Genomic DNA, 12,537 nt, shown 5'->3' with positions numbered 1-12,537 from the left:
ACCACTACCTTGCTACCACCTATGTTCATTTAAGGCCCTAGGGCGCTACACTTAGCAGATGGTGGAGCAGCCAGAATTGTGTTCTTCTCTTTGGAGTGACAGTAAGTTCCCTCGAGTCTTAGGTGGGTTCAGAGATGCCATCTTGGAGCCAGCCTGGAGCTGGAAACTTTAGAAATCTACCTGGCGCTCTATTATTACTGCAGCTAAACTGGCACTGAAACTACAAGACAAAGTCCTTTCCACTCTGTCCTACCCTTACCCCAGGCAGAGGGATGTTTCCCTGTGTGCACCGCCACCTCAGGCCCACAGGGAGTACTTCCAGGGTACTGCCAATGTTCACTTAAGGCCCAAGGGCTATTCTGTCATATTGTGGTGAATGCTGCCAGGCCTGTGACTCATCCTTCAGGGAAGTGGACCCTCCTTTGGCACAGAATATGTCCAGAAATTCCATAAAAGAGCCAAGGCCTGGAACTGGGGACCCCAAGAGCCCGCTTGGTGCTCTTCCCCACTATGGCTGAGTTCATACTTTTCTCAAGCAGAAGGAATGTCTCCTTGTAGTCACCAGAACTGTGAATGTGCTAGGTCATACCTGAAACCAGCATGTCTCAGAGTCTCACCCAAGGTCCACAGCATGTACTACCTGGTTACCACTGCTGATCATTCAGAGCTGAAGGGCTCTTTAGTCAGCAGGCAATGAATCCTGGCAGGACTGGTTTCTTCTTCAAGATGGTGAACTCCCTCCCAGCCCAGGATATGCCTAGAAATGTCATCCGGGAGCTTGGCCCCCTAGTGGGGCACTCTTGACTCTAACTGGTGTCTTTTCCTACCATGGCTGAGCTGGTATCAAAGTTTCAAAACAAAGTCCTCTTTACTCTTATCCCTCCTCTCCTCAAGCATAAAGAAGGGGTTTCTTTAAGAGCTGTAAGCTGTGCTGCCTGGGGTTGGGGGAGCAATGATGCAAGCACTCCCTTAGCCACCCTGGCCTGTGTCTCACTAGGTTGAGTGCCCTCCAATTCCAATGGCTCCAAACCTAGCACAGCACTAGGACTAGTGGCCTAGACACCTTTCAACTTTATACAGAACCCCAGAGCACAGTAGCCCATGGTGGGGAGGCCTGTCAAAACTCAAGTCCCAACCCCTGGGATGGATGATTCCCCTCTGGCTATGGCTAGTCTAAATACTCCCTCTCTGGACATTGGCTGAGTCCTGCCTGGTGTTGGCATCACTGATTTCTAATGCAAAGCCCCACAGTCACTGCACTCTCCATCCCCCAAATGCACAGATTCTCTTCTCCGTGCTGTAAGACTGCTGCAGGGGGAGAGCGGAGGGGTAATTTAGGCAATTTAAGACTGTCTTTTCTACTCTATTTAGTGTCTCTCTCAGTGATAGGAAGTTTAAAACCAGGTACTGTGATTGCTCACCTGATTTTTTCTTCTTATGAAGGTTCTTTTTCTGTGTATGGATAGTTGTCAAATATGGTGTTTCTGCTGCGAGGATGACCTTTGGAGACTTCTATTGGCCATCCTGCTCTGCCCTCAGTCTTACTTTTGAAAGAGCTAAGGTTGTCAATTTTGTTACCATCCATGTTTATTTTTTACATACATTTTAGTGTTGCTGTGATGAAACAGACAACCAAGTATTGTTTCTAAGACACCTATGATTCTATCTTAACCAACTGTCCAAATTTCCTCTGACATTTAAAAAATTTTTAACTTTCTAAAAATGGGATCCTAAATATAGGGAAAAAAGCCCACAAAACATTCAGGCCATCTTTTATACCTAAAACTATCTTTGAGATTCCCCAGATAGCCCCTGGAAAATTACAAATATTGTTTCTTTTACTTTATAAAAAGAGAGATGCTGGAAATTAACTAGATTTGTTTGATGAGTTGCATAGGAAAAGTTGTCAAATCAAAAGAGTCATTTAGCCATCTCTGTGCTAACATTGTATAGGTAAAATTGTATTAATATGAATTTATCAGAAATTGTATGTTTTATGGTGAACCCCTGGTATTTGTCAATATTTTCACTGTCCACAATATATTTTAACCCTCAGGAATAACACTGATAAAAACTCTAAGAAATAATTGTGTCAGGTTTTCCTATGCTTATGAATCCTGGCAGTGCTTTGCCTGTCTAATGAGCTGATGATTTCTGGCAACTACTGCATTATCAGTAATATATTAGTAATTATTTTAAATTTTACTTGGGTGAAGCCTTGCTCTTTTAATTTTAATGTAGTATTTCTAGCCCAGTAGTTCTCAATTGGGGATGCACATAAGACTTACTTATAAAGTGTTACAGCAGTAAAGCTCTCTATACCCTACTCCAGACTTACTGAATCTTTTCACTTGTTATTCTTGGTATATTATAAGTCAGGATAATTGTATACTATATCTCAAGATTTTTTCTCTATAAAAATTGTTTACCCATTTGTGTAAATCAGATGTAACATTAATTGACAATAGACTTAATTGTTGCCAGGCACAGAAAGACAAATATTGTATGTTCTCACTCATACGTGATAGCTAAAAAGGTTGATCTCGTGGATGCAGAGAGTAGAATGATGGTTACCGGAGACTGGGAAGAGTAATTGGGTGTAGGAGGGGAGAGGTTGGTTAGTGGGTACAAAAATACAGACAGAAGGAATAAGATCTCATGTTTGGTAGCAGAATAGGACAATGTAGTTAACAATAATATATTGGGAATTTCAAAATAACTAGAAGCATGGAATTATAATGTTTCTAACACTAAGAAATGATAAGTGTTTAAAGTGATAGCTATCCCAATTACCCTGATTTGACCCCTACACATTGTATGCTTGTATCAAAATATTACATGTATCCCATAAATACTACAACTATTTATTGTATATCCATAAAAATTAAAAATAGACAACTATTATCCCCAAAATATTTTATCAAAAACAATTTAATGGCATTGTGGAAGTAAGACCTATCCTCTTCACATGTCCCACCTCACTCAAGGGGAGGTGATTATAAAGGGTAAGTGTACCACTGAACAGGAATCTTGGCAGCCATCTTACTTCCCAATCCATCCCCATCAATACTTAAATCAGTGGAAATGTTTTTTTAAAATCTTTAATTCATAGGTCAGTTGCCAGTTTCAATTTTTTTAAAGATTTATTTCTTTTTGTAACTTCCCATAATTTGAGGTTGGAAGAGACATAAAAGTGATGTCAGGCTTGCCTCCTTTGTAACTTACACTCTGGTAGTTGTCCTCTCTGCTTCTTCCTGACTCTACTACTCCTTCTCAGCCTTATTCACTAGTTCTTTGAAAATCCCTTAATATTAATATTCTCTGGGGTTCCATCCTCATCTCTCTGTTGGGAAAAGCTGAGTGTTGGGAGAAGCTGAGGCAGGGCTTGCATGCCTGACATAATGTAAAAGAGTCTTGGAACATGTCTGGAGTACAGGGTCTAAAACCCCTCATGGTCTTTGGAACACCAAGCTCTGTGCTAAAGGGTGGAAGGCTACCCTGACACACCATAGTCTAAGCCCAGGACATAAAACCCCTCGTGGCTTGAATAGAATCCAGGGCTCGTGGCTCTGGAATGTATCTAGACTTCCTGGCTCCTTGCTCCTTGCTCTCCCAGGATCAATTGTATCTTGAGTTAAAAGAACCTGCTCTCTGTTATCTCAAGTAGCAGAACATGTTCCATACGCCTCAAAGGAAATCCTAAACCGTCACAGCTGTAGATGGTGTGCTTGCCCTTTTGACTCCCACATTCTCAACCCCTGTTTCTTTGTTTGATCACCAATAAATAGTCTGGGCTTCCAGAGCTTGGGGCCTTCACAGCCTCCATACTTAGCATTGGCCCCTGGACCAACTTTCTCTCTCAAACTGTCTTTTCTCATTCCTTTGACTCTGCCAGACTTCGTCGCCCCTACAACCTGGTGTTGGGTCCGATCACCCCAACATTCCTGGCTGCCCAATGTGGGATGACAAAGACCCTGGTGAAGGAATGCTAGAATGTGTAAAAGTGGAGGATGCATTGTCAAAGGACACCTGAAGATGACTGAAAGAAGCTTGGTGGGAAAGCTGAGTGCTCGGAAGAACCAGGATAACAATGGGACAAAGTGAAAGCAAACATTCTGCTTACTTGAATTTCTTAAGGCATTTATTATGAAGAGGGTGAGGCATGGGGTAAGACTCAGTGGAATCTGAGGCTTGTTTATTCAGAGGGCCCCTTTTAGAGAAAAAGAAGGCAAAGTGAGGACTTAGAAGGAGCCTGGGCAAGTAAAGTCATCTTGAAGCTTCAGTTCCATGGTTAACCTGCCTCTGCTAGAGAAAAACAGATTTAATGAGCACAGAGGCATGATATGGGCTGAATGTAAAGAAATTTGGACTCAAGGCCCCAAGGAATATTTGTTTGAGTTGTGGAATATGCTTGATTTTGGTATGTTAGCAATTTTCTCAGTATCATTCATTGCAAGATTCAGGGCATTCTGGCATGCTTCCAAAGCCCATAAGATACTTTGAAGTACTTGACAAAAGTAACATTGGGAGATAATGTGAAATACTACGATTTGGCCGGGAAGGAGTGGGATCCCTCTGATCCTCAGATGGTGTCTGAAGGTCTTTGTGCAGTTGCTGTGGTTTTGATTTTCTCTGGGATAGCTTATATTTTCCAGCCAATGAAAGCTTTGGACCTCTGCAGATGTCGCTTGGAGGAGCAGTCAAAGACATCTTCAGGTTCATGGTCATATTCATTATGGTGTTTGTGGCCTTTGTGATTGGAATGTTCAACCTGTACTCCTACTACATTGGTGCAAAACAAAATGAAGCCTTCATAACAGTTCAAGAGAGTTTTAAGACACTATTCTGGGCTATATTTGGACTTTCTGAAGTGAAATCAGTGGTCATAAACTATAACCACAAATTCATTGAAAACATTGGTTATGTTCTTTATGGAGTCTATAATGTCACAGTGGTCATTGTTTTGCTAAATATGTTAATTGCCATTATCAACAATTCATTCCAGGAAATTGAGGATGACACTGATGTGGAGTGGAAATTTTCAAGGGTCAAACTCTGGTTTTCGTACTTTGGGGACGGGAGAGGACTTCCTGTTCCCTTCAATCTGGTGCTGGGTCTGTGGTCCCTGCTTTGTATCTTGCTGAAGCTTAAAGAGTGGATTTTTTAGCTCTACTCAGAGTCATAAAAAATGTTTCCAAGAAGATGTAGAGATAAATAGAGATAGAGATAAATAGAGATGGAGATAATTAGAGAGATATAAGTAAGTAGACAGATATAAGTAAGTAGAGCTAAGTAAGAAGAGGTACAAAAGTAGAGACTAGCAAAGACTAGCAGAGATTTGCAGGGACAGACAGGAACATTTTGAATTATGGAAATTAGCTATAGCTCAAAGTTCAATCAAACTCTGAGAAGACAAATACAAAAGGAATAGAGGGGAAGGAGGTAAGGATAAAAATGCTCTTTCTTTTCTCTCCAACGGGAACTTTTGGATTCAAAGTTGTGCTAGCAATAGGAAATGTTACTCTTGATATAAATACATGCTTTATTATGTGCCCCAAATGTCACTTGTTTACCTGCAATAATTCAACCTTTGATAAAAATCAAATTATCTTGATAATTAAAGCCAGGGAAGCAGTTTGGATCACTGTGTCTCTAAATAGACCATGGGAGACATCACCATCTATTTATATTGTAACTGAGATCCTTAAAAAACTACTATCCTATCCAAAAGATTTATAGTTGAAGGCTATTGGAGGCTCTACATTTGTGAATTTTGTTCTGATGGTTGTGTGCTTGTGCTGTCTTCTTTTAGTCTGCAGATGCAGAAGCCACCTCTGAAGAGGAAGCCGCTTCTGAAGAGAAAGCCGCCATCAAGAACAAGCAATGATAGCTGTGGTGGTTTTATGAAAAAGAAAAGGGGGACATGTTGGGAAAAGCTGAGTGTTGGGAGAGAAGCTCAGGCAGGCCTTGCATGTCTGACATAATGTAAGAGTCTTGGAACATGTCCAGGACCCAGAGTCTAAAACCCCTCGTGGTCTTTGGAACACCAAGTTCTGTGCTAAAGGGTGGAAGGCTACCCTGACACACCATAATCTAAGCTCAGGGCATAAAACCCCTCGTGGCTTGAATAGAATCCAGGGCTCGTGGCTCTGGAATGTGTCTAGACTTGCTGTCTCCTTGCTCCTTGCTCTCCCAGGATGGATTGTATTTTGAGTTAAAAGAACCTGCTCTCCATTATTGCAAGTAGCAGAACATGTTCCATATGCCTCAAAGGAAATCCTAAACCGTCACAGTTGTAGATGGTGTGCTTGCCCTTTTGACTCCCACATTCTCACCTGCTGTTTCTTTGTTTGATCACCAATAGATAGTCTGGGCTTCCAGAGCTTGGGGCCTTTGCAGCCTCCATACTTAGCATTGGCCCCCTGGATCCACTTTCTCTCTCAAACTGTCTTTTCTCATTCCTTTGACTCTGCCGGACTTCATTGCCCCCACGACCTGGTGTTGGGTCTGATCACCCCAACATCTGTCTTCTCTTCTCCTTAGACTTACTTTAACTGGATTCTTTCATCTATTCTTGTGGCTTCAATACCTGTCTGCATGCTAATACCTTTCCAATTTATATCTCTAGGCCAGCTATCTCTCCTGTTTAAATTTTGCTATCTTCATTTTCTGTTATTGAAACCACATCAGTTGTTAAAATGTTATTCACCACGTTTACATATCTGAAATTCTAGTAATCTGCACCTTCTATGACACTGATAATCTTGATTTCTTAAAAAATCTATTTTATGCTACTATTGCTTTTATTAATAAAGCCAGTTTTAATCTATGCTAGCTCTGACAAATGGGATAATTATCATATGAAAGCTGCACTGCAAAATTAAGGAAATCCTCAAGATATTTACTCCTGAACCATTACAAGTGTGTTTAATACTTGTAATGGTGGTCAGGAAAGGCCTAATAGTTAGGATAGCTAAGTAAAACTTCTGTAGGACTTACTTTTTTTCCTGGGAGTCTTTGTATCATTCTCAATGTGGTAGGCAGTTGGTACCTATCATTAATCAAAAAGTGTGCAATAAAAGGTACATTATATTAATAGCAATATTACTATTATCAACATCAGCACAACAACAACAATGTATATTGCTAGAATATTAAGAAAACATATCTTCTATTTTGAAAGAGAAGACAATTTTTTTTTAAAGTAGGAACAAGTAAGAATAGAGATGAAGCAGAGAAATTAGTAAAACCATCAAACTGAGAACATTTGTTGGGTGCCAAAAAAGAAAGCGGCTGCAGGATTCCTACTCACTGCAACTTTTTGCTTCATTCTCTGTGGTTCACCAGCACCCATTCATCGCTCACCTGGAAATATGGATTGCAGTTTAGAAAGGTCTTTAGCAGGCAGCTAGAAAATGCAGTGCTTACAGAATTAGAACTTCCAAACTATTTGGAAATAATGAGGAAATTTAGGTGGTGAAGTGAGAAGAGGGAGTAAGAAAGAGACACAGGGAAACAAAGACAGAAATAAATAAATAAATAAATAAATAAATAAATAAATAAGAGGGAGACACACTCAGAAAGAGGACTAGAGAAAACCTCTGCAGGCAAAACCTCTAACAGAGCCATACAAGATGGGAATCTGGTTCAGAATTATGGTGCTCTGGAATCACAAAACTATCAAACCAATAAGGCCTTGTCATAATGAGTCAGTATAAAATGAATGAGTCTTCCCAGTTTGCATTAAGCACATTTTTTGTTTTTGCTACATTTTGTCCATCATATTAAAATAAATGAAATAATGTACTTAATGGTGTATTTGATAACTATGCTAAGCAGATAACAGCTGACTAGACATCTGTATAGTGCTACTTCCAAAGGCCAAAGTATCCTTCAGATCTTAAGGCTACCTTAACCAGTGGAAGTTTTCACAAAATCTCTCTATACTTGTCTGTAGCTTTGAATGTGAATTACTGCACCAGAATCATAGGAAATGAGCTATTAATCACACAAAAAAGTCTCAATCTTCTACTGACATTTTAAAAAGGAAGTGACATTATTTTTATCTACTAAAACTTTTTCTGCTCCTCTCCCTAAAAATATATGCCAGTTGCTAAGTATTCAGCATTGACTTTTCTACCACAGAATACCCATAACGACAGTAAGAATCCCCTTCATTTACTGGGCACCTCCTATGTGCTGGGTATTATTCTATTCTAATCAATTCACATGTAATAGCTCATTTAATTCTCATAAAAGTCAGTGTGTTTGGTATTAGTATCCCCATATTATTAATGTAGAAATCAAGAGAAGAGAGGGTAATTTGCCTAAAATTATGCAGTTACTTGTAAATGACCAACCTTGGGTTTGAACTGCTCTGTGTCTCCACAGCCTGTGTTTGTAACCAAGTTTTTCAGTCTCCCAGAAGGCAGGAAAGGCTACTGATATCCAGTGACCCCTTAGAGAGATTTTTGCCAGTATTTGGATGAAAGCCAACAGTGTTATGTGTGTCCGATACCAAAACAACTATGTTCCAAGAGTATAATTTATGATGGTCTGTGTGTGGCATGTGCGTGTGCTTGCAAGCACACTTAACATTAGGTTCTGAGTCTAACATCATAAAATACAACCTGTTTTTCAAGTCCAAGTCTTTCCTGATTCCTTGCATCTGTAAGAAAAAGGCCTGGCATGATTTGCTAAGGCTCCAGGACCACCCTGCTTGAGAGATTTCCACTTCTCCAACTCTCCCCAACTTCAACCAATGTAAGTAGATGTAGCTTCTTCAATGCCTACACCCATCTTTTACTTCCTAATGGCACCAGCTAGTTCAGACTTTCATTACTTCACCCCTGAAACAAGAAATAGCTTCCTTTCGATCCTCACTTTCAAGCATCCTCTATATACTGATTCCAGGCTTATCTTTTCAAAACACTATGCTGATCACTAAATTAAACAAATAATTCTTGCATTGGTTCCTCATTTTCCAACACAGCTAAATAGGTGCTCCATTCATACTGCTTCTCTGCATTCTATCCTCTGTCTTTGGAGTTTCGCCCCTATTTGCCACAAACACCCAGTACTCTAGATAATTTCTATTATCTAGAATAGTTAATATTTCTAGATATCTAGGAATAGTTTCTATTATAGTTTATTTTCCCTGCTATTGCACATTTGCTCCTGCTGTTACATATACCTACAGTGCTCTATCTCAGCATTTCCGCCAGTCAGTACTCCACTTGTTGTCTAGGTCTGAGTTCAAAAACCAATATCCTATATGAGGCTTTACCTGACAGTTTCACCCTTACTCCCACTTCCAGGAGAAAAAAATGCCACCTCATTGTTGATCTCCCAAGGCTTTTTCATCCTTGGCGCATAACTTTGTCTTTATGCTCTTGGTCTCCTCAGACCTTAATATAGTACCTAGTGCAGCACACAGCAGACGCTTCACAAATGCTGCATGAAATTATTTAATAAACTCTGTACATACCTTCTCCAGCCAGATATAATTTATTCCTCTGCAAACCTCCACACTTAGCACTTCTCTTATGCTGCTTACTTTAACTCTTTTTCTATTGTTTTAATCTTTCTTCTTTGTCCAATCTCTCCTCACACTTTATAAATTCATTGACGTTATGGGCCTTATTTGATTTACAACACACGAAATCTGCATATAAAAATGCACTCAGCAATTATCTGGCGAAGTGAGTGAATGGGAATACAATTCACAATCCTAAACAGGTATACTTTTAAAAAATTCTTAATTATGTCTTCTATGCTAGATATCAAACAACCCTATGCTCTGCTTAGCTGGATAATTACATGCATGTTACAGTTATGCCCCTTTCTTTCTACCTTAGACTAGAGCCATACTACAAGGTTGTATGGATATAAGAGTTTTGACATGTACTAGTAAGGCAGTAAACAGAGGGCTTCTTATGGGAGAACCCAGGAGCCACAGAAAGTAGGAAGCTTATTCTTCTGACAAAAAGAAGTTAATAAGTGAATGAGATTAAGAACACAGGGAACCATGAAAATGATGAGATATGACCCTGACTAGGGTAGGTAGATAGGTGTCTTCAAAGAGTGGCATCCATGAGACAGGGCGGGAGGAACAAGAACAGCTCCTCTCCTAGTCTAGGAGCAGCTCCGTGGCTAAAGCAGAATGGATGTGGCATCTTCAAGTTCTAGAGCTCCCAGAGCTGGCCTACATACAGCTCGTGGCAGAGCCAGATGAATGTATTAGATCACATGAAAGACAGATTATTGGCTACCCTATGCTCTGCTTAGCTGCATGGGGTTTGTACTACAGAATTCTTCATTTTGTAGAAGAGTTGATTGTTTGTATGCTGAGATTTATGATGAAGGCATGGAAAGAAAATATGGAACATGATTGTTGTTGTAGGTGGTCCCACACATTTGGTTAGAAGAGGAAATTCTATTGATCTTCAGATAGTGGCCATGCAAGATACAGAGGAGATGAGGCCAGTCTCTGTATGGATGTGTCTTGCCATCTTTACTACATGGCCCAAGGCAACACTCTCAGTTGGTTCTCCAGAAGGAACTGGCCCAGACTACTCTGTACTCTGTCTTGCTCACCTTTCTACCTGGAGATTAGCACATAAACATTTGCATTCCTCTCTTTTTTCCTGGGCTTCTCTACAACATATATTGGTTATTTATGGGAAGCCTTTTCTTAGTTATAAAACCTACTCAGAGAGTCAGTATTAAGAGGATTCTTATTTCTCATGGAATGTCTTTCTTGCAAAGATAGAACTACTGTCCTCAGATGGCAGTCTATGAAAGTTCTATTAGTTATAGATCCTGTGGTTAATGATTTTTTTCCAAGATGGTTCACAATTAAAACTTACACTATTTCAGCTTTATTTTCGGTTTGGTGGTGGTCTTCATAAAAAAAGAAATATGTCTTTTTTATACTCTGTAAACTTTCTGACAGCCTATGTCTTTACCACACAGTGCTTTTTCAGTGCTATGAACCCTTAATGGATTAAAAAAACAATTTATCCAAATTATAGCATGCCATGATTTTTTAAAAAAAATCCAAGTAGTCCAAGTAGTATTGAAACACTTGTATTAAAAGAACAGCAGTTGGTTAATCCACATCTCCCCATTTCAATTTCTTCGTTTCTTCTAGGTTTTATCATCATCCTGCTTTAAAAATATATTTCCTCTATCTTGATTTTTTTCAACTTTAGCCAATGTTTATTATTGAAATTATTTAACTGTCTTACAAATCTCGCACTTCTTAACCACTTCCCCTTGCCCCATTCTCCTAATTCAGCTCTATCATAATTTCTAAAATTAAATTTTTAGTCCATGTGCATATTGCTACAGGACTGCAATCTGGACTACTGTTGAGTTAAGCACTGAAGTTTGAAACATTTTCTTTCTACTATACCTCTTCAGTTTCCTCCCATTTTTTGATAGTTTCTCATGTGTCTATCCAACTGCCTCCTGAGATTTGTCAAATACCTGTGAAATTATCACATTAGATATGTATTGATTTCATTCCCTCACATCCCCACTGAATCTCCAGACTTGAGTTGTCTTTTCTTCTGCTCCAAATGACATGAATTAATTTCTAGTCATGAGTGGAGCTATCATTATGATCCTTCCGTTTGCTGTTTTCCTGTATTGGGACCCAGTCTCCTGGATCACAAAACTTCTTTCTGAATTGATTTCCTCATTTTTTAAAGCATATTCTCCAGTAGTTTCCTAAGAAAGGGTGCATGGGTGATTATTATTCTGAGTTTTAGTATGTCTGAAAATTTCTACACTCAGTCCAACTATCAACCAAATATGTATTTTTCATGCTCATATTTGATTGATACTTGGGGCAAGTATAGAAATTTTGTCCTAACGTTTTTTTTTCTTCTCAGAATTATGTAAACATTAATTTATTGTCTTATATCTTTGGTGCTACACTGGAAAGTCTGATGTCATGCTGATTATACATACTTAGGGTTTAAAAAATCTTTAATAATTTTATTTTGGGTATTCTTAAATTTCATGATGTTTTAAAATAAATCTTTTAAAGTTTGTTATTCAGTGTTCCATGAAGATTTTCAATCTAGAAGGTCGTGTCCTCTTGTCATAGGAATTTTTCTTGCTATTTCTGTTTTATCTTTTTTCACTTCACTTCCTCTACTTTTTCTTTCTAGAAATTTTATTCCTGAAATTCCTGACTTGATCCTGTAATTTTGTTATCTTATCTCTGTTGGTTTATAGCTCTTTGTCTTTTTGGTCTCTTTCTTGTTCTTTCATTTCCTGATAACATCATGGTTTTGTTTTACAGATTCGTATCTTTCTAAGAATACTAACAAAATGTTTTAGGTGATCTTTTCTTCTATTTCCTGCAGTCCTCCTTTTTTCCCCCCAAATTCACTTTTATTGTTTGTGTTTATTTCTGTTTTTCATGTTGGAGGCTTTCCAAGATGTTTTGTGCTCTGTGGCTGTCCATTTATATTTTTCTGTGATCGGTAGCTGTCCATTTACATTTTTCTAAGAGGTTGATTGAGA

The 12,537-nt window shown here is 39.0% G+C and overlaps 1 pseudogene; it reads left to right on the top strand.

Moving 5' to 3' along the window:
- Nucleotides 1–3,827: 3,827 nt before the first annotated feature.
- On the top strand, nucleotides 3,828–12,059 carry LOC135966218 (short transient receptor potential channel 6 pseudogene; annotated as a pseudogene).
- The last annotated feature ends 478 nt before the right edge of the window (nucleotides 12,060–12,537 follow it).

This window comes from Macaca fascicularis, chromosome 11 (genome assembly GCF_037993035.2).
Source record: "Macaca fascicularis isolate 582-1 chromosome 11, T2T-MFA8v1.1".
NCBI classification, from domain to species: Eukaryota; Metazoa; Chordata; class Mammalia; order Primates; family Cercopithecidae; genus Macaca; species Macaca fascicularis.
This window is presented reverse-complemented; position numbering and strand designations above follow the sequence as displayed.